This window comes from Lepus europaeus, chromosome 16, assembly GCF_033115175.1.
Source record: "Lepus europaeus isolate LE1 chromosome 16, mLepTim1.pri, whole genome shotgun sequence".
NCBI lineage: Eukaryota > Metazoa > Chordata > Mammalia > Lagomorpha > Leporidae > Lepus > Lepus europaeus.
Genome location: NC_084842.1, coordinates 35109963 through 35133229, shown reverse-complemented (window position 1 = coordinate 35133229; position 23267 = coordinate 35109963). Strand labels below are relative to the sequence as shown.

General features: G+C 37.1%; 1 pseudogene; it reads left to right on the top strand.

Moving 5' to 3' along the window:
• Window positions 1-1152: 1152 nt before the first annotated feature.
• LOC133775414 (M-phase phosphoprotein 6-like) lies at window positions 1153-1624 on the top strand (annotated as a pseudogene).
• The last annotated feature ends 21643 nt before the right edge of the window (window positions 1625-23267 follow it).

Genomic DNA, 23267 nt, shown 5'->3' with positions numbered 1-23267 from the left:
CATTATCACTGTATTATTATTAGCTGAGAAAAAAATTAAAGAAAATACTTTTTAATTGTTTACAAGCTACTAGTCACTTGGCTAGGCTCAAACAGGTAGGATGGTTGAAAGTGAAAAAATATATTAAAGTTTGGCTATAACTTTTATTTGGCGATACAGAATTGACAGCTATAGAATAATAATTCAAGATCGTAGATGGAAAACCTTAAGCATGCATTTTCTGAGGTTTATGAGGTACTCCCATTCATATAGGAATGAAATCTTTATGGTTGGTACTATTTTGAAAAACTTCATGCACAAGTTAAATTATCTGTGCAGTCTGGAAAAATGGTGATATTAGATAAACATGGCTTCATGATTAAGATTGTAAAAGCACCATCTGTTATATTAAGCCTACAAAAATATTGACAATGTATGTGTATGAATGTAGAGGCAATGGATAGGTGAAACTCTTTTAATATTATTGTTCTTGTCTCTCTCTCTCTCTCTCTCTCTCTATATATATATATATATATATATATATATATATATATAAATGACTAGAGTGAGGGGCCTACGCTGTGGAGTAGCAAGTAAAGCTGGCACTGCATGTGCCATATGGGCACTGGTTCAAGTCCCAGCTGCTCCACTTCTGATCCAGCTCTCTGCTATGGCCTGGAAAAGCATTAGAGGATGACCCAAGTGCTTGGAACTCTGCACTCACATGGGAGACCTGGGGTAAGCTCCTGGCTCCTGGCTCCTGTCTTCAGCTCTGCCATTGCAGCCATCTGGTGAGTGAACCAGCAGATGGAAGACCTTCTTTCCCTCTCTCTCTCACTGCTTCTTCCTCTCTGTAACTCTGCCTTCCAAATATCTTTTAAAAAATGACTAGAGTTCAAAGTTTGGCACTTTATTCAGACTCTTCATTTTTCTTCTTTCTCTGTTTTCTTTCACTTTGTCATTTTTCTAACTCAACATTTATGGAACATTCATGATATTAACTTTCAGGCAGAAAACATAAGAGAAAGTTATGCACCTCGCCTTTAGAGATTTATTTGGTCATCATACATTTTTATACTACTGACATCCCTCTATTGAATTTGATTCCATAGACAGTTTGTGAATTTAAAAGGAAATGAGAACACACACGTGCTTCACCCAGCTGGAGACAGCATGGCGGCTGAGCACAAGACCAAGTTGTCAGAACTTTTGCTGCACATGAAGTTCCTGCAAAGGGGATGGGCATTGGAAACCAAGAAACAACTCAAAGAGGAAGAAAAGAAAATCATTAGTGAAGAACACTGGTAGCTAGATTTGCCAGAGCTGAAATAGAGAGTTTCATAATAGAAGAGCAGAGTTTCCTGTTGTGTGAAGACCTTCTCTATGGAAGAATGCATTCAGAGGATTTAATCCTGAGGTTGAGAAATTAGTGCGTCACATGAATGCTAAGAACAAAGCACAGGAAGTTGAAGATGAAACAGTGGAGCTTGATGTGTCAGAGGAAGAAACGGTTAGAAGATAAGAGACTTTCAGTGAGAACAGTTGGAAAAAGTTTGCCAAGAAGAGAGGCCATGCCAAATATGAAGACGTGCATGCAAACATGAAACCCATCAAAGTAAAGATGTTCCTAAAGCCCCAAGATTGAGGTGGACGCCCCAAGTTACAGCTCAGGGAGCAGCTCATTTTGGAGGTCATTCTGGTGGTGTCTCTCTCATGATTAATACTGTACTGTTTATTCGTGAAATGTGTCCTGGTCTTGAAAATATGTTATTTTTGAAACAAATGTTTCGTGAATGTCATGTCCTTTGCTCAGTGATTGTCATCTAGAGTGGGTTCTTGGCCTTCGATCTTCCAATGTCCATAGGTACAAGCTTGCTTTCTAAAGGGTGTATTTATTTATTTTATAAAACTCAACTGTTTTTTTTTTAATGCAGCTCTCCAGTCATTAACCTTGAATTGACTTCATAGAAATTACTGCCAATGTTTGCAATTTATATTATTAATCATGTCAAACCAATTCATGTATACATTTTAGAATCAGTTTGTTATCTGTAAATTCATCCAAAACAAACATGCTTCTCCATCCTGAAGAATTTGTATACTGCCAGGTCCTGGTCAGTTTATGGTATAAGGGATTTTGGTTTAAAGAATTTAATTGTAATAAACACCTGTTCTCACACACAAAAAAAGGAAATGAGACTAATTACTGTTTGATGAAAACCTTATTCTCTAACTTGATTCTACAGGGTATTTTATTTTTGATATTTCAAAAAATATGCTCTATTAATGGTCATGGATTTGTTAATTAAGTAGATATTATAAGTCATCAACATTGCATTTTGAATGATCATCTATGTAAATGATTCATGAAAATATAATAGCAAATGCAACATTAAAAATGTTGTTATTGTGAATGACATCACTGCATTTCAACGAATGTAGTTTACTCAGTTGATAATCTATGCTTTTCTCAAAATGAAGGATAAGTTAGCAGTGGTTATTTAAAAGGTACTTACCTTTTTCAGTTAAGAATCTTTGAATTAGCCAGAAACTGGGTGGTCTAAGCAGGTGGTCACATGGACTGGTCGTTTTCCCTTTGTTCTTGTGGGTTTTCCATCTCTGTTGTTCAGTTAGCTTCTGCTAAACTCTGTCCCAGTTTCCAGTCTTTCACAGAATCAGTCCAGATTGGGTGAAGCTGGAACGTGGAGGAGAGGAGTATAACCTGCAGGGCTGCTGCTTCTCCAGTTCTACAATCTGTTTAATTTCTCAAGATTTCTCAAAATATCCATTTCACAGACCATTCCCTGCTATTCACCTCAAAGTCATCATCTCAGGGGTGAGTGTGTAGTGCATCTGTCTAAGCCACTGCTTGAGACATTTACATGCCTTGTCAGCGTACCAGTTTAAGGCCCACCTCCTACACTTCTGATCGCGCTTCCTTGCTAATGCCCCTGGTAGGCAGCACACGTTGGCTCAAGTGCTTGGGTTCCTGCCAACCCCAGAAGAAATCAGGATAACGTTCCTGGCTCCTGGTTTTAACCTGGCCCAATTCTGGCTATCAAAGGCAATTTCAAAATGAACCAGCAGATGGAAGATCTCCGTGTGTGTGTGTGTGTGTGCACGCGCACGCGCCTTTCTCTATCACTCTGCCTTTCCAATAAATAAATGTTTTATTTAAATATTTATATTCAAATTTTTATTTTATTTATTATATATACATATATATGCATATACAATAAGTATATAATGTATATTATAATAAGTACATTTATTATATTATAAACATAAAAGATTTATGCTTTAATTTTTTATTTTATTTACTTGAAAGGCAAAATTAGAGAGAGAGGAGAGACACAGAGAGAGAGGTCTTACTTCTGTTGGTTCACTCCCCATATGGCTACTACTGCCAGGGGTGGACCAGCCTGAAGCTAGGAGCCAGGGGCTTCTTGCAGGACTTCCACATGGTGCAGGGTGGAGTGATTCAGCATATTGAAGATTCTCTCTCTTGCTTGCTGTCTCTCACACACACACCCTTTCTCTATCTCCTTGAGTATCAAACAAAAAAAATAATTCAAAGAAGAAAATAAATAGCAAACTTACTATCTTCTGATTTCTTTAGAGGTAATATAAAGTGGGTGATTTTTACCAGCAATTAGCCTAGGTGACAACATCTAGCATGTTATAGCCATTCCTCTTAATTGATCTTCTAGAATATTTTACCACTGCAATTATTTATTTAAGAGTATAAACTTGAGATGTGGCTAATACTTGATACAACTAGAATAAAATGTCATAACATTATAAAAGTGCATCATCCATAGCAAAATCTTCACTGGTATTAGTATCATCAGCAATCTGCTCTGGCTGCAATAACAAAATACCTCAGTCTGTGGAGCTTATCCAGCCGAAATTCAGTCTCTCACAGCCGTGGAGGCTGGAAGTTTGAGACCATGATGTCAGCAGGTGGGTCTCCTGCAATCTCTGCTCTTAGCTTGCAGAAAGCTACCCAATGAGTGTGCCCTTACGTGGCCTTTTCTCTGTGGATGTAGAGAGCAAAAAAGAGAAACACTGTGACTCTCCTCATAGTAGCACTAGCCCTACCTGATTTGGGCTCTACTCCTATTTCCACCTTATGAGTTCCATCTTTGAATACAGTCACATTTGGGCTCAGAGCTGCAACAAAAGAGTTATGAGGAGACACAGAGTTTAGTCCATAATACAGTTTCCATATGAATTGAAGACGCCCTCTGAATATCTCCAGAGTAGATATTTACAGTTTCTCAGCTGTGACCTGGCTGATCCTGTTGACCATGAGGAAGCAGAAATGCAAAAGTCAGTGTCATTGCCATCAGTGTGCTTCAAATTTCTATCTGTTTTCTCTCCAGTTCAAAGAAGGAGAAAAGCTTGAAAATATTTCAAAATATAACAACTGTGGAAAACATTTAAATTAGTAAACTCAATGGGCATCCTTGATATTTCTTCTTCTTTACTTTACTAAGCAAATTTAAATCCTTAGATCCTAGGAAATAATTGTTTTAAGATATTTATTGAGATGTCCTGACATTTTAAAAGTTCAATTATTGATCTAATACACATAATAATTTCTCATTTAAAAAAGACTATAAAATTTGACCAAAGGATTACACTGGAGTACTGGTTGGAGTCCTGGTTGCCAGACTTCCAATTCAGTTTCCTATTAAAGTTCTTGGGAAAGCAGTGGATTATGGCCCAATAACTTGGATCCCTGATACTAATGGGGAGACAGAGATAGAGTTCAGACTTTAGATTTCAGCCTGGCTCAGCCCTGGCTGTTGTGGACGTTTGGTAAGTGGACCAGCGGATGGAAGATCCTTCTCCCTGTCATTGTACCATTCAAATAAATAAATCTTTAAAAAATAAAAAAGACAATATGTAATTTATTCTCCATTTGTTAACTTGTTTTCAAAATAATGGGCTATTTAACTACATTCAGATGATTTTGTATTTGTTTTTTCCTCTCAGCTTTTTCATTTGCTTGCTTAATGTGTTAACCATGGCATAAATTCACACATGAAAGATAGGAGAAATCAAGCAGAATGGAAAAAAAATTTTAGATACCCTGGAATTTTTCCAGAGACCCTAAAGGATTTGAGTATAAGAAAATAAAATTGTACTTTTATGGCTTGGGAGTCGTTGCCATAGAAAACTGAAGCAAAATAAATCTTTCTTTGTCTGTTTTCATTATGTGGAGAAAAGAGTTGTTTTTTTTTTTTTTTTAAATCTATCTTTGAGAGAAGAGTCTCTTCTTTTCTTCTCATTATTTTACCAAGAGATATCATTTTCTCTGCAGTGGCTGTGGGAGTTTGACCATGGCATTATCTATTGCTCCTCATTACATTTCTGTCTAATAGAAACAGGGATAATTTCAGTCTTGCTACTAGGTGATTGTAAATGTTCTTATTATCTGTGTCTCCTCTGAATTTGCAAGAGTACACTATGTGCTTTCACTTATTTTGTTTGTCACAGTAAAAAAAAAAAATTTCATGGATTCTGTTTATGCTAAATTCTAATTCTAATTTAATGAGAATGCCAGCTCTTATTACAAAAATTTGATCATATTGGAGATTAAATAATGTACCCTAATTAATAAACTAATCAAACATTAATAATAGCTTGTATAAAGTACATGTTTTCTCCAACTCCCAAGTTACAAAGTATATATATATATATATACATATATATATATATATATATATGGTTTAGAGTGAATGTGCTTTTGGTTTTCATGTTATTTATCTAGTAATATCTACAAAATGGTCATTTACAATATTAATTTCCTAGGCTTTTTAAATTCTGATAAACTTTTTAAAAATATTTATCACCCCTGACAGTTGAAAACAGCACACATTTAGTACTATAATTTATTTTAAGTATTCCCATTATTTTACTTTCATTTTATGAAAGATAATATTCCTTATGGATCATTTATTTTAAAACAAGAGTATAAATTCAAATTTTAACCAGATTCATGTTTGTCTAGACTTTAGTGGATTTCAGACTCAAAGATAATAATCCTACAATTTGCTATAATCACTGCTACATCTTCAGTGCATAGCAAGTGCCTGGCATGTAATAAATATTTATTAGGTAAATAAATTAATTAATGATCCTTATATCCTTTCTCCTCTTTATGTATTCATGATTGTCCAACACTAACATAAGGAGCACCAGGGAGATTTAAAATGGAATAAAACAATCTAGTGGTTACTCAATGCTAAAGAATAAAAGAATGAGATGGGTCAGAATAAACCTTCATAAAAATAAGTTATCAGGAAATATCATGACATAGACATTAAAAGATGGGCATGCTTTGAAGACAAGAATTGTGAAGCAGATGGTTTAAGCTGCCACTTGGCATCCCATATTGTAGCTGCTTCTGCTTGCAATCCAGATTCCTGCTAATGTGGCTGGGAATGCAGCAGACAATGATCTGAGAACTCAGGCTTTTGCCACCCATGTGGGACACCCAAATGGTATTCATGGTATTCGTAGCTCCTGGTTTCCACCTGAAAAGCTGAGTTATTGCAGCCATTTGGGGAGTGAACCGGCAGATGGAAGATCTCTCTCCCCCAACCTCCAACCTCTTTCTCTCTGTGTAGGTGTATGTGTGTGCCACTCTGCCTTTCAAATAAATAACTAAATCTCAAAAAAAATTCAAGCTTTAAAAAGAAAATAGATGTTTCAGTAATTGTATCTTTAAGTAAAAATGGACTTCTACAAGAAATTAAAATTTGCAAACTATGCAACTGATAAAAGATAATATCCAGTATCTATAAAGAGCTCAAGAAACTCAACAACAACAAAACAAACTATGCAGTTAAAAAATGGGCAAAGAACATGAACAGATATTTTTCAAAAGGTGAAATACAAATGGCCAACACAAGAAAAAATGCTCAAAATCACTAGCCATCAGGGAAATGCAAATCAAAACTACAATGAGGTTTCACCTTTCCCCAGTAAGAATTATCATCATCCAAAAATCAAAAATAATAAAGCTAGTGAGGACATGGGGAGAAAGGCACCCAAATACGCTGTTGTGGGGATGTAAACTGGTACAACCATACGGAATGCAGTATGGAGTATCCTCAGCAATATGAAAATGAATCTACCATATGACCCAGCCATTCCACTCCTAGGAATATACCCAAATGGTATGAAATCAGAATAAGAAAAAAGTTATTTATATCTCCATGTTTATTACAGCTCAATTCACAGTAGCAAAGATATGGACTCAAACAATATATCCATCAAGAGATGACTAGGGGCCGGCGCCGCAGCTCAATAGGCTAATCCTCCACCTGCGGCGCCAGCACACCGGGTTCTAGTCCCGGTCGGGGCGCCGGATTCTGTCCCGGTTGCCCCTCTTCCAGGCCAGCTCTCTGTTGTGGCCCGGGAGTGCAGTGGAGGATGGCCTAAGTGCTTGGGCCCTGCACCCCATGGGAGACCAGGAGAAGCACCTGCGTCCTGGCTTCGGATCAGCACGGTGTGCAAGTTGCAGTGCATTGGCAGCGGCGGCCATTGGAGCGTGAACCAATGGCAAAGGAAGACCTTTCTCTCTGTCTCTCTCTCTCACTGTCTACTCTGCCTGTCAAAAAAAAAAAAAAAGAGAGAGATGACTAGGTAAAGAAAATGTGGTATATATACACTGTGGAATACTACTCAGCCATAAAAAAGAATGAATATCTATCTTTCACAACAAAATGAATGCGACTGGAAACCATTATGCTTGATGAATAAGCCAATCCCCAAAAGACAAATATCATATGTTTTCACTTATATGTAGTAGTTAATATAGAATACAAAAGCATGTATAGGAATAAAATGGACATATTGTGATATGATTTTTGTTTTTAGCGTTTGTTTATATTTTAAATATTGAATATTATGGTTAGTGGTGCATCAAGCCTATATTATGGAGTTTATTGAAATTATGATTTGGCAAAAATTAAAAGGAGGAAGGAAGGAAGGAAGAAGGAAAAAAGGAAGTAATAAAGAAGGCAGGGACTGAGGGAAGGACAGAGGAAATTATGGTTATCTTAGAATTATATCCATGGAATACATGAAATCTGTTATCTTTATATTAATAAAAATATTAAATATTAAATGCTATTAAAATATGAAAACAATTAATTATCCTCAAAATTAAGTAGAATATCTTAGAAAGACTTGAAAATGGTACATGTTTAATAAAAATTCTTGAAAAAAAGAATAGTCCCAATTTTGGCTTCATAATAAAGCAATATTTTAAAATTTTTATATAAAACATTTTTCTTCCTCCCTACCTGCTTGTTTTCCTGAAAGTCATTTTTCCCTTGTGAAGACTCAGAGCATAGTGATTACCCAAGGGAAGAATCACAGCTCATCTTGTATGTTGCAGAGACTGTGCATTACATTTTATCAAGTAGATTTTAATCTATTTGTATAATTTACATACTGTTGTGCTGGATGGGCAAGGAGGTTTTTACAAATAAAGACAACATCAGGAGGAAGCAAAATCTAAAACCATTTCACTGCCTTGGCGTTGGGCTCCTTCCTTTGTTGTCTACATTCACTTTTAGTGTTTTGCTTTGCTCATCAGTTCATTCGTTATCCAGTTTCTTGTTTTATGTCTCAAATTCTCAGTCAGTCTATAAGAGTGAACCAAAGGAGAACAAATGCAGGGTTTTGAACCTAATTACCTTCTCTGTCTCTTCACTGCAGAGGTTGAAATATTATAGTCCTTCAAGGCATAAACTTTACATTTAAGACAGGAAGTGGTTATGAGTCTTAGCACCTGAGAATATAAAAAGTAGACTGTCAGCCCAAATTTATCCCAACATCATTTTATCTAGTCTTTTATAAGATTTCTAGAATATGGCTTTCTACATTTAATAGCAAATAATTTGAATTGGTTTAATTTACAGCCATCTGGGTTTTTTTTTTTTTCAGTGTTTCTATTAAAGAAACCAGAAAGAAAATGCAGCCTCTCAAAATGTCTATTTTTCTCAGTTGGTAGGGAAGGAAGGCTCTGAAGAAAGCGACAACCCAGTGATTTAGATGCTGTCGGTCAGCCTCAAAGCTTACTTAAACACTTCTGTGAGGATGTGATGATGAAATAGGTGTTCCTTGGATTCTTGTTGGTGAAAAGAAGCAAGCCAGCTCAGGCTTATTATAGGAACCAGCCATGGCCTGACTCCCCCTTGAGAGCAAGATCTCTGGCCAACAAAGCAAACCACAGGGTCCCAGTGCCCAAAGCTGCAGCAGTCCCTTCATTAGTGGCAGTAAGATGGAATCCTCACTGTCAAGGATACTGAGCGCAATGAGGTGGTGACATGTGGGGGCTACTGCTGGAACGGATGTGAAACTGTGAGACAGTTCTAGAGAAATCATTTGGACAAATGGTGTTTTGTTTTGCTATCATTAGGAAGAAGCAACAGAATCCTCTGACAGAATGTCATCTCATTGCAAATTTCAGTGTGTGTGAAACAAGGTCAATTATTAACTTCCTGCCAATGAAGAGATGGATATACAAATGCTGACTTGTCACTCTTGCTGTCACTGAGCTTACAGGAGTTTCCAGAAACCTGCATCCCTGTACTAACCAAGAAAGCTGAAGTTTATTTGTAAATTTGAGATCGTGTGCCTGGACTACAAAACCATATGTGTGTTACCCAATGTTGTTCATCAGTTCTCAAATTTTCATAGAAAAAAATTAAAAAGTGTTTTATAAATTTGTGAGGCCCAGGAAAAATAATCACGTTATGGAAAAACTGAAATAAAGAAAAACAAAATTCATTCACAATGTGCACCCTGAGAGACAGCAGAAAATGGCTCAAGTGCTTGGGTCATTGCTACCTGCATGAGAGTTCTTGGCTCCTGACTTCATGATCCACCCTTTGCTATTGTGGGCATTTGGGGAGTGAACCGGCAGATGGGAGATCTCTGTCTCTCTCAGTTTCTCTCTCTCATTCTATCTCTGTCTCTGTCTCTAACCATCACTCTGCCTTTCAATAAATAAATAAGCTTTCAATTAAAACATTTCCTTTAGTCACTTCTTTGATAGTATGTAATACTTCTAGAGCCCTCAGAGACCAAAACGCAATCAGTGATGTCATGAAATGTTGATGCATCATCTCAGTTCACTGACAATATGCAAATGACAAATGATTCTCTATAATTTAGTCAGGTTTTAACCAGAGAAGTAGGTATGTATATAATAAAGAATTTATTACAAGTAATTAATCCCTTGATTGTATATCTAAGATTAGTAAGGCAAGAGCTAATGAAGGGAAGATCATGAGCAGATGGGAACTCCATGAATCCCAGCCAAGGACTTAGGTTCAAAGGCATTCAGAAACGATGGGACACAAGCAGGCTGGAACTCAAACCACATGGGATTAGGAACAGCCTAAACCCACATGTAGAGGCTCAGCTGATTGGAGCTGGCCCATCCAGGATAAATCTCTCTTTGATTAATTTAAGTCTACTAATTAAGAGTTTCCATCAAAATCTGTGAAATCCCTTCACAGCAGTACCTAGATTTATATTTTATTGAGTCATATGGAACTGTAGTTCTGCTTAGCTGAACTATTAAAAAGATGTCTGTCTCTCTCTCACTGTCCACTCTGCCTGTCAAAAATAAAAAAAAAAAAAAAAGATGTCACTGCAGGGATTGTCCTACTTGCTTTTAAAAGGCATTAACAAGTGTTGTGGCAGGTAAAGTCCCTCCCTAGGACATCTGCATCCCATATTGGAGTACCTGGCATCAAATCCTGACTCTGCTTACAACCCAGCTTCCTGAGAATGTGCATTGAAGACAGCAAATGATGGCCAAAGTGCCTGTGCTCTTGCCACCCCCTTGTAAGACCCAGATGGAGGTCCTGGCTCCTGGCTTTGATTTAGTCCAATTCTGGCTTTCAGGCATTTGAAGATGAAGAAGATGGAATTTCTATCTGTCTGACTTTCATATAAATAAAACATACTTTAAAAATATTAGTACTCATCTAATTTTAGATTAATTAGTCCATCTGATTATAGATTCTCGGAATTTTGTTTCTTATTTCTCCAATAAAGGGAGTTAAAACATTGCCCACCAATTGCTGTGTGGGAGCTATATTGAGGTTAGCACACTGTGAGATTGCAACAGGCTCTGGGCATATTCAGATGTAGGCTGAGGACAAATAAACTTGAAATTCTGAAATGCTAAGTCTGGCTTATATTTATCTATAATGAACAGCAGATCATTAGGCATGCCAACCTTGGGGGTCGCTATTCTTATCAGTCAGGAAATTCAGAACACAGGCGAGCTCCATCCTCTGGCTGCCAAGCCCTCGCCTCAAGCTCACTTCAGATGGTGCCTACAGGAAAACTTCAGGCAAGCTGGGAACAGACAAAAACCCAGTCACAGACAGTGATCAGTATTAGATGACAGCTGAAGCAGGGTTTTTACACGGGAGTCAGGCTGCCTTCTCACAACTGGCCTTGTTCTGTTCTGTTCTGTTGGGTTTTATGAGAGGAAAGGGTTTTTCCTCTTTCCTTTCCTTTTACTTTCTCATGCTCATTTTTTGGTTCCTGGTTATAACCTTGGAGACAAATGTGAGACCTTGGCGTCATTAAGCAGCTAAAATCTGCATATTCGAGAGCTACAGCAATCTCCAGTTCTTTGAAGAAGGATTCAATGCACACTTTCTGATTTTCCTTGCTATTAGTAACTTACAGCCCTGGATGCTTATATAGCATAATCATAAGAAAATTATAAAGAGTAGAAACACAAGCAGACTGAAAAGGGAGGGGAAGCCTAGCAATACAGAAAATATTAAATCATAATGTCCCTACTCTAGCTGAAAAAAACACAGCAAAATTTGTGGCCTAAATACCTCCAATGAGTAGTCCAGATTGTCAGTAATAGCAAGTAATGCCAGGAAGGTATGATCAGATAAGATCAAGCAAGGATGTGGCATTTCCATCTGTCCTGGGAGAGTAGGAAGATCCACCAACTTCATGTTTATCAGTATCAGGAGATCCTGTCAAAGGCCTAGATTTCCACTTCAATCCAGCAGTGACAAGATATCGTTTCCTTTTATTTACTTTTTTAAAATTTTATCTAAGATGTACAAATTTCATGTATTCCATATACACAGATTCAGGAACATATTGATACTTTCCTTCTTTCCTTCTGGAACCAGAGGAAGACAAATGGAGAGTCAGGACATCCATTACCATCCAGTAGTAACAAAATCTAAAGTCGCAGGGCGGCGCTGTGGCGCAGTAGGTTAATCCTCTGCCTGTGGCACCGCCATCCCCTATGGACGCCGGTTCTAGTCCTGGCTGCTCCTCTTCCAATCCACCTCTCTTCTATGGCCTGGGAAAGCAGTAGGTAGAAGATGGCCCAAATGCTTGGGCCCCTGCACCCGTGTGGGAGACCTAGAAGAAGCTCTTGGCTCCTGTCTTCGGATCAGCGCAGCTCTCGCCATTGCAGCCATTTGGGGAGTGAACCAAAGGAAGGCAGATCTTTCTCTCTATCTCTTCCTCTCACTGTCTGTAACTCTACATCTCAAATAAATAACATGAAAGAAAGAAAGAAAGAAAGAAAGAAAGAAAGAAAGAAAGAAAGAAAGAAAGAAAGAAAGAAAGAAAGAAAGAAAGAAAGAAAGAAAGAGAAAGACGCCCTGGTGGTCAGAGAAGGTGTACTAACAAAGCGCTTCTTTTCAGCCAGATTGGTGTCAGAATAGTTTCCAAGTTCTAAAAGAAAAATCTGCCAGCCAGAATCTTATATGCTTGAAAAGGCAATTCGGAAATTAAGAGAAAGCCAAAAGATTTCCCTATTTGGCTGAAGAAAAATCAACATAATTTGTAGTTTGTAGAAATATCACAGAATAACTAAAGAAAACTCTCTAAACAGATTAAAAAAAAAAAAAGATAAAAGAAGTATGTTTGGAATACCAGAAAGGAAGAAAGAAAACAGTAATAAAAAAATGAGTAAATTGCTGTTTTTCTCTCTCTGCTTCAGTTTCCTAAAGTATATTTGATGGTGGAAATAAAAGCTCTATTACTGTCTGATGGAAGTAGAGGGCATAGTAACCAATTATTTATTGCTGAGAGAAGGTACATGAAAGGAGGTAAGATATTTTGCCCATTATTCTAACTGCTAAAATAATAATATCAGTAGACTATGACCACGGATATATATATATATAATCTCGTTTGTATAACGTTTGCTAAAAATTCTACACAGAGATGCACTCAAAAATACTATGATAAATTTAAAATCCGAAAAAAATTGTTTAATTCGCTCTGCAGTTCTAAAAGAAACCAAAGAGATGAAATGAGAGAACCAAAACAAGCAATAAAAAGTGGCAGTCTTGACCCCAGCAAATAAATAATTACATTAGATGTAAATGATAATCATACAATGAAAATTACATTAAATGCAAATTCCTGAATGACAGATATTGGTAGAGTATATTGTAAAACATGAATAACTATTTGCTATCTACAGTAAATTCATTTAAAAATACAATTTTTGAAAGTAAATGGATAAAGATACATTATTAATTGAAATTAATAGATATTAATTGAAAGAAACAGTGGCAACATTAACATCAGATAAAGCATATCAAAGCAAAGAACATTATCAGAGACAGAGACATGTTATAATGATAAAATGATCAATCTAACTGAAAAGTCATAGCAGTCCTGAATAGGTGTGTATTAAATAATAGAGCTGCAAACGTATGAAACAACATTGATAGAACTGAAAGAATTAATGGATAAATTCACATTTATATTAAGAGACTTTCACATCTGTCTTGCCACAACCTACAGATTTAATAGACAATAAACCAGTAAAGATAAAATGCAATAACATTAACCAGAAAATTTAAGCTATTTATGGAACACTTCACTCAACAGCACAATACACATTACTTGAAAATGTGCACAGAACCCATTCCAGATTATTATGTATCCTAGGACATAAAATAGTTCTCAACAAATATAAAAAATTTTAAAAATTTAAAATCATAAAGAATGTGTTCTCTAACCACAATGGAATCAAAGTCTAAAGTAATAATAGAAAGGATCTCTCGATGCTTGGGAACCAAAGAACAGAATTCTAAGTAATACACAAGGAAGTCTCAAAGGAAATCTTGAAAATACACTGAACTAAATTGAAATTACAACAGGTCACAATCTGTTGAGAACAAAAAAAAAACCAGTACTGAGAAGAAAGATTATAGCATTAAATGAATACATCAGTGGATGAAAAGTCCCAAATCAATAATCTGAGCTCCCATTTCAAGAAACTGGAAAGAGTAAAATAAACCCAAGGTATGCAGAAACAAGGACGTAATTTTTGCTAAAAGTAAAAATCCAGAAAAATGACAGCAGAAAAACAATAGAGACATTAATGAGAAAATGGATTTTTGAAAACATCGTTAAAATAAACAAATCACCAGCAAGAATAACAAAGAAAAAAAGACAAAAAATATTAATATCGTGAACAAAACAGAAGATAAAACTTTAGACCTCACTGACGTGAAAAAGATAATAATGGAACACTAAGAACTACTTTTTCTGGTACATTTGACTACTGTAAGTGAAATGGAATAATTATCAAAACAAACCAAAGTCAAAAACAAACCGAACAAAAAACCTAAGATAACTCATCCAATAATGAATTGATAATTCTGTTAGTTCTATAAATATTAAGGAAACTGAGATTTTAATGTAGATCTATCAAAGAAAGGAATCATCAGTCCTGGATAAACTCATTGTTGAAGTCTATCAAAGAGCAAAGAGAATTACCACCAATTCTACAAAATCTTTTCCAGAAAATAGGAAGGAAATGGAGAAAATAATTTATTACATATCACTAACATTAACCTGACACCAAAAGCAAACAAAGTACCAAAGCGGGGGAAAAAAGGAAACTTCAGATGTATATCCTGATAAATACAGGTGCAAAATCCTTAACAAAATATATGCAAACAAACTCAGCAATCCATACGCAGTGAGGCATATACACATAGGTAGGAAAACTGCTGTAGAAGTCAGATACATATCCACACAAATATGTTTAAATGGCTTTTGATAAATGTGGAAAAATAATTCAATGAAGCTATAATTGCTGTCTAGACAAATGGCACTGTAGCGGGTAGATATCTATAGGAAAAACAAAAAGAAAAGCAAAATAAAGAAAAGAAATAGCTCCACAACTTACACAAAAAATTATCTTGATATATACATGGGCCTCTTGTGAGAAAAAAAATCTATAGAATTTATGGCTATAGAAACATTTTAAACTTAATATTGGTCTTCAGCAAAACTAAATATTTTTTCTCTTTAAAACACTCTGGTAAGAGAATAAAAAGGCAAATTTGGATTGAAAGACACAAAAATCTATGCATGAGTGCTTATTTAAGATTTATTCATAATAGCCAAAACTGGAAACTACCCAGACATCCTTCAGAAGTTGAATAATTGTACTGTGATAACAATTATATCATTGTATATTACTCAGCATTATAAAGGAATGAACTACTCATAACACAAAAATCTAGGTGAATCTCTAGAGAATTAACCTGTTTGAAAACAGTGAAACATTTGTTAGTTATTTTATCCCATATATTTAATATTTCTGAAATAAAAAATTATAGAAATGTCAACAAACTAGTGGTTGCTTAATAGGAGGGGTATATTAGGAAGGCAGTGGTTGTTAGTGTAAAAGGGAAGCTTGAGGAATCCTATGATTATGCAAAGATTTTTAAAGATTTATTTTTATTTATTTGAAAGGCAAAGTGAGAGAGAAAGAGAGCGAGAGCGAGAGAGAGAGAGAGAGAGAGAGAGAGAGATCTTTCATCTGCTGGATAATTCCCTGAATGATTGTAGTAGCTGAGGCTGGGGCAAGTTGAGCCAGGAGCCAGAAACTCCAATCAGGTCTTCCATGTAGGTGGCAGGGGTCTAAGCCCTCATCATTTTTCCAGGATTTTCCAGGTCAATTAGCAGGGAGTCAGATTAGAAACAGAGCAGTCAGAACTCAAATCAATGATTCAATATGGGATGCTAGCAACTGAAAAGAGTTAACACCACTACAACACCACCATATATGAAACTTTTTGCATCTTATGTTCATCTTTGGATCATTATACATCTTAGCTATATCAGTTTAGATACTTATTGTCATTATATACTCTATTTATAAGATGTTATCATTTGGAAACAGGCTAAGAAATTCACAGGATCTCTATTGTTTCTTACAACTATTGTCATTCTGTAATTATCTCAAAATGAAAAGTTCAGTTTCAAAATTTTATTCAGAAAAAATATATATAACAAAAGTAATATTTCATATTCTACAAAGGGCTTTTTGGAGGACAGTGTAATACAAACATAAAAGTAATATATTACCTATGTTCAGCATAATCTATTACTTAATATGCTTTTGAATACATCTCATTTATTCTTGTAATGAGCACATAAAATGATAGAAGAGGGTCATTATGCCCATTTTAAATTTGATAACAAAGCCCAGATTTAAGATCATTTCTCAAAGTGAAAAAGAGTACTGAGTATGTTTATGAGATGGTAGAGGCCCTAAAATCTTTAAGCAAGGGTGTGGGCAATCCCATGAGGCTGCCTGTCTAGCCCATGCAGTTAGCCTGACTGCTGGCAAGTGGTGGGACCCCCAGGCACATTTTTCCCCACCTCCGCCTTCTGCCAATCAGTTAAAATGCTCCCTGGTGTGGCCCAGGCCCACTTGAAAAGCTACCCTAGCTATGCATCCTTCAAGCTGATTGACTGGAGAGGCATGTTGGCACCAGTGTGGGTTCTGTCCTATAGAGTTAGTGTTCCCCTAAGTTAGTCACACCCTTCTGCCTGCCCTTTAAAAGTGTACATAGCTGTGAATAAAGCAGACCTGTTCAGCAAAGCCTGTGCCCAGTGCGTCTTGTGGAAGAATACCAATGCTCCACTCTCCCCAGCAGTGAAGGCCTCACAGGATGAGTCCGCACAAGGGCAAACTTGACAGCACCAATATTCCATGGGAATGTCCCAACGGATAATTAGAATGTGAATGTGTACAAATGCAGACTCTTGGAACTCAAACACCATTTCAGAGAATGGTATTTAAATATATATACAGGCCGGCACCGCAGCTCACTTGGCTAATCCTCTGCCTGCGGCGCCGGTACCCCAGGTTCTAGTCCTGGTTGGGGTGCCGGGTACTGGTCACAGTTGCTCCTCTTCCAGTCCAGCTCTCTGCTGTGGCCCAGGAGGGCAGTGGAGGATGGCCCATGTGCTTGGGTTCCTGCACTCGCATGGGAGACCAGGGGGAAGTACCTGGCTCCTGGCTTCGGAACGGTGCAGCGCCGGCCATAGCGGACATTAGGGGAGTGAACCAACAGAAGGAAGACTTTTCTCTCTGTCTCTCACTGTCTATAACTCTCTCTCTCTGTCTCTCTTTCTCACTAACTCTGCCTGCCAAAAAATTTTAAAAAAAATACAAATGGAAAATACTTCTATTTTCTAATGAACTCTTTGCAGTATTTGAAAATAGAGTTTGCTGATAGAAACGCAATACACTGTAGTGTACTAAAGATGATAGTGAACAACAGCTGTTTCCTGGGTTTTCTATCTGGGAAGTCTTAATTCCAACAAAAGCAGTGGCCATATCAAGAACCTTTCTGCGTTGTTGATAATTGGTCTTCCCAAACATGCCATAACAAAGATTTATTTATTTCTAGTCAGTCTTTGTGATTACACAAGAAATGCTTTCCATTAAGGGACCATTACTCAAACACTTAACTACAACAAAGAGTAAACAGTATTATAATGGTATTGTTTCTCAGGTTATGGGAATATACATCTAGACATTATCTAGACATTGGACTCAAGTCAACCACTTGGGAATAAGTGGACATCAGGTATGTCCCCGTCTTGAGGTAGGTCTACTGATGTGCTTCTTTCCAAGTGTTAACATTTATAAAAATACGCAGCTTCAAATATGCACAACATAACCAATTGCAGACAAAAAGTTCCATTCTACGGCCGGCGCCGTGGCTCAACAGGCTAATCCTCCGCCTTGCGGCGCCGGCACACCGGGTTCTAGTCCCGGTCGGGGTGCCAGATTCTGTCCCGGTTGCCCCTCTTCCAGGCCAGCTCTCTGCTGTGGCCAGGGAGTGCAGTGGAGGATGGCCCAAGTCTTTGGGCCCTGCACCCCATGGGAGACCAGGAGAAGCACCTGGCTCCTGCCATCGGAACAGCGCAATGTGCCGGCCGCAGCGCGCTACCGCGGCGGCCATTGGAGGGTGAACCAACGGCAAAAGGAAGACCTTTCTCTCTGTCTCTCTCTCACTGTCCACTCTGCCTGTCAAAAATTAAAAAAATAAATAAATAAATAAATAAAAAAAATAAAAAAAAAAGTTCCATTCTAAAATCATAAAGAGCATACTACATTCAGGATACACAATACATAAAGACAATTTCAACAAGATCATATTTTCTTTCCAAACTGATTTTAAATGTTTATTAATAATAGCACCAATATTTATTCACTACTTACATAACTCTAAGGACTTTAAGATACTTAGCTCTTACCAAAAATCTTGCATGGTAGGGTCTAGTATCAGCTGTGTGGTTTTTTTTGTTTGTTTGTTTGTTTGTTTTGATATGGAAACTGAGTTGAAGGAGAAGGTAATAACCTTTCCAAAGCACTTTGGGGCCAACATTTGTACCCAGGGAGACTGACACCAGAATCTGTAATCACAGCACTAGGCTAAGGAAAGAGGATGCCTTTCAAATTTCATTATATTTCATTAGAATGAAGTTAAAAACTGTCACAACAATTAAAAATCACCTGTTATTATGTAACTTTATTTACATGGAAGTTAATGAAGCACAGAAACAGTACATCTGTCAAATGACACAGGACACATACTGTAATTTTTATAACTGTACATAAATATTAGTGGATACAGAATGCAAGATTATCCTTGAAATAGATAGCCAATCATTTTGTAAAACAATAATAATACTACACTAACAACTTATGCTCCAAGTGACTTTCATGCTACTCTCATCATTAAACATACAAAGAATGCTTGTACCTGCGAGACTCTCATGCATCAGGCTGAATAGCCTGAAATTAAAACCCAAGACCATAGGTAGAAATTTACAATGTAGGCAGAAGTTTCTGAGTGTCTGGTCAATAACTCAGTGTCTCCTCTTCCCCTCAAAAATTACCAATGATGTCTTCTCTGGGGCATGAGAATGTGCCCAAGATTGTCTTGAGGACCTGAACTTAAGCCATTTAAAATAGATAGTGCAATGTATTTACTTTGTGTCTAAGTGGAAAAAAAAAAGGTTTCAAGAAAGTTACATTAGACAATGGTTTCAAGAAAGTTACATTAAGGGCCTTCACTGTGGTGTAGTGGGTGAAGCGACTGCCTGTGGCATTGGCATCCCATATGGTTGCCAATTCAAGCCCTGACTCCTCTATGTCCCATCCAGCTCCCTGTTAATGCACCCGGCAAAGTAGTAGAGGATGGATCAAGCACTTGGGCCCCTGCACCCACATGGAAGACCCAGAAAAAGCTCCTGGCTCCTGGCTTTGGCCTTGCCCAGCCACAGCAGTTGCAGCCATTTGGGGAGTGAATCAGCAAATGAAGGATCTCTCTCTCTCTCTCTCTCTCTCTCTCTCTCTCTCTTTCTGTATCTCTTCCCCTCTCTCTATAACTCTGCCTTTCAAATAAACAAAGACTCTTAAAAGAAAAGAAAATGTGAACCAGTGGAAGGGAGCACTCTCTGTGTGTGAATCTCTCTCTCTCTCTCTCTCTCTCTCTCTCTCTCTCTTTCTCTCTCTGAATCTCAAATAATTTTAACAATAAAGTTGTGATTCTGGAGGTCAAAAGTCTAAATGGGGTTCCCTGGGGGGGGGGGGGGGGGGAATCAAGGCTTTGGAAAAACTGGTGAATTTGAGAAAAAAAAATTTTTTTTCTTTTGCAGCTTCTTTAGACAATTTGAATTCCTTGGCTCCTGGGCCCCTTTTAGCAATGGTATCTTTCCATTTCTGCTTCCTTTGTCACTTCTTTCATCACTGCTATTGGACCATCTCACATAATGCTCAATAATCTCTCAATTTCTAGGGCTGTTCTTTGGCCCTTAAGACTATCCCAATTCTCCTTGATGGGTGGATATTTGATTGTACAGGTGGTACATATATAAGCTTACACATATAAACTTCAACAAAATAAATAACTAAAAGCTACCTGATATAACTTTAGCCTGTTTGTGGTTAAGACTGAATATTTCCAAATACAGACATTTTTCCAAATTTTTATGTTAAAGTTCTTTAAAAAAAAAAAACCAGTGAGGAATGATTCAAGTGCAAAAAGCTGTACCTTTGATGTATAAAACTATATTAGTTTTGAAATAAGTGTATATTCATGAAATCTTTGTCATCAGCAATGCCATCAACATTTCCAAAGTGATGTTGGAAGACTCTGCAGTTCCGAGTTTGTGTCTTATCCACACAAATGGTGCAAACTTTTCTTTCCACTGAATTTTTGAAATGTTGTAGCTCTTTTTGATTACAATTATTTTTCTCCACCAGCTTCTTTGTCTCATGTCCATGAAGAATGAGAATCATAGAAGAGGAACAGTGAGCAAGTGAAGGACGTTTATTAAGCAAAAATAGAAAGCAAAAGAAAAGAACCTTCAGCAGCGCTGAGATGGATTCTCAAAGGAGGGAATCATTGAGGCCTGATTGTGTAAGGGATTTCATAGGCTGTCAAATGGGAAGTTCTCATAACTGGACTGAGAGAGACATTGAGAAGTGACCAGTCACTTCACTGGTTCATGGGGTATAAGTTAAGTCTCCGATTGAGACCCAGTAAACACACTAGAAAATACATGAAACATTTCCCCCACTACTCATAAAATGCCCATTACCTAAACTGGTTACAACAGCACAGAAAAACCTTGATTAAAAGGACCAGCACATGACATCAACATTCATCACAGAAGTCAGTTGCTTGGATTTTCTCAAGCCCTTCAAGATTCATCACTACATGATGGTGAGATCTCTATCAATATCTCCTCTGAAGAGGTAATACTAATTGCCATTAGGAAAAAGGGATAATGAATTCTTTGGCTACTTTGAGCTGAAGAGGGGCAAATTTGAAAAAAGCAATCAGACAAACTTTACTAAAAAGTTGGGTACATAGAATCCAACATAAGCAGTCTCAAAAAATGAAAACAGTAACTACAAAGAGAAAAATTCATGTATATTTGTTAGAGAGTCCAACAGATGACAAAATAGAACATTATCAGTTGGAACTTAAGTGTTCCTTTTTTTTTTTTTTTTTAGCTTATCTATCTATGAGCTTGGTATTATCTTTTAGAACACATAGATTTTCTTTCAACTGTTGGAGATATTAAGCTAAAACATGCTTCATTGAGTAATGCACATGTTCCACATTATTGGGTCATGAAGATGTCTAATGTCTGATGAATTTGCAAGACCACAGAGTCTGATGAATTAATAGAGGTTTGTTGAGACTTGATGGCTCTTTTCATGGTCTTCCTTCCATGTTGAACCATAAGAGTGAGATTTAAGATGGATCATTCTAAGGTGGGGATTCTGACAAACCAAAATAGGCCTCCATGAGTGGAAGATCCCACTCTGGGCCTTCCTAATAGGAGCTTGTCATGGGTACATCCCCCAAAATAAAGGGGTTGCTTGTAAGCCTTCACTGTGTTGCACACAGTCAACAGGGTTAAAACCAAACTGTTAGTCAAGGTAAGCAAGTGAACAATAAGATGAAAAGAACTGATATGAAAGTAACAAGTTTATTCCTAACATAACTGCAACTTGAAGATGAGGTTGAGGGATGATGGCTGGAGAGAAGGATACCTAAAAGAGGCCCATGGATTTATTAAAGATGGAGTGGAGTCCTTCAGTGGCTTGGTAGGAGTATTCATCTCCCTTGGAGGTGTGAAAATCATACTCTGAGACAGAATCTGAAATTGATTCAGAAATCCAGGTTTTCACTTAAGAATGGGGTGTCCAGAAATCTAATCTGGACACTCTTTTTTTTTTTTTTTTTGAATTAAAAGATGTTTATTTTAGTTAAAAAATTGAAGCCTATGCCTTTTTTCAAAATAAATATTTTCCCTGAACTTTCTGAAGAGTTCTTTTAATTCTTTTTTTTTTAATTTTTATATAATAAATATAAATTTCCAAAGAATAACTTTAGGATTATAGTGGCTTTTTCCCCCCATAACTTCCCTCCCACCCGCAACCCTCCCATCTTCCGCTCCCTCTCCCATCCCATTCACATCAAGATTCATTTTCTGTTATCTTTATATACAGAAGATCAATTTAGTATATACTAAGTAAAGATTTCAACAGTTTGCACACACACAGAAACATAAAGTGTAAAATACTGTTTGAGTACTAGTTATAGCATTAATTCACATTGAACAACACATTGAGGACAGAGATCCTACATGAGGAGTAAATGTACAGTGACTCCTGTTGTTGACTTAACAAATTGAACTCTTGTTTATGGCGTCAGTAATCACCCGAGGTTCTTGTCATGAGTTGCCAAGATTATGGAAGCCTCTTGAGTTTGCCAGCTCCAATCTAATTTTAACGAGGTTAGTCAAAGTGGAAGTTCTCTCCTCCCTTCAGAGAAAGGTACCTCCTTCTTTGATGGCCTGTTCTTTCCACTGGGATCTCACTCACAGAGATCTTTCATTTAGGTTTTTTTGTTGTTGGTGGTGTTGCTTTTGTTTGTTTGTTTGTTTTGTTTGTTTTTTGCCAGAGTGTCTTGACTTTCCATGCCTAAAATAATCTCATGGGCTCTTCAGCCAGATCCAAATGCCTTAAAGGCTAATTCTGAGGCCAGAGTGCTGTTTAGGGCATCTGCCATTCTATAAGTCTGCTGTGTATCCTGTTTCCCATGTTGAATCCTTCTCTTCTTAATTCTATCAGATAATATTAGCAGGCACTTGTCTTGTTTATGTGATCTCTTTGACTCTTAGATCTACCATTATGATCAATTGTGAACTGAAATTGATTAGTTGGACTAGTGAGATGGCAATGGTACAAGGCACCTTGATGGGACTGAATTGGAATCCCCTGGCATGTTTCTAACTCTACCATTTGGGGGAATTCAGATTGAGCATGTACCAAATTGTATATCTCCTCCCTCTCTTATTCCCACTCTTATATTTAACAGAGATCACTTTTCAGTTAAATTTAAACACCT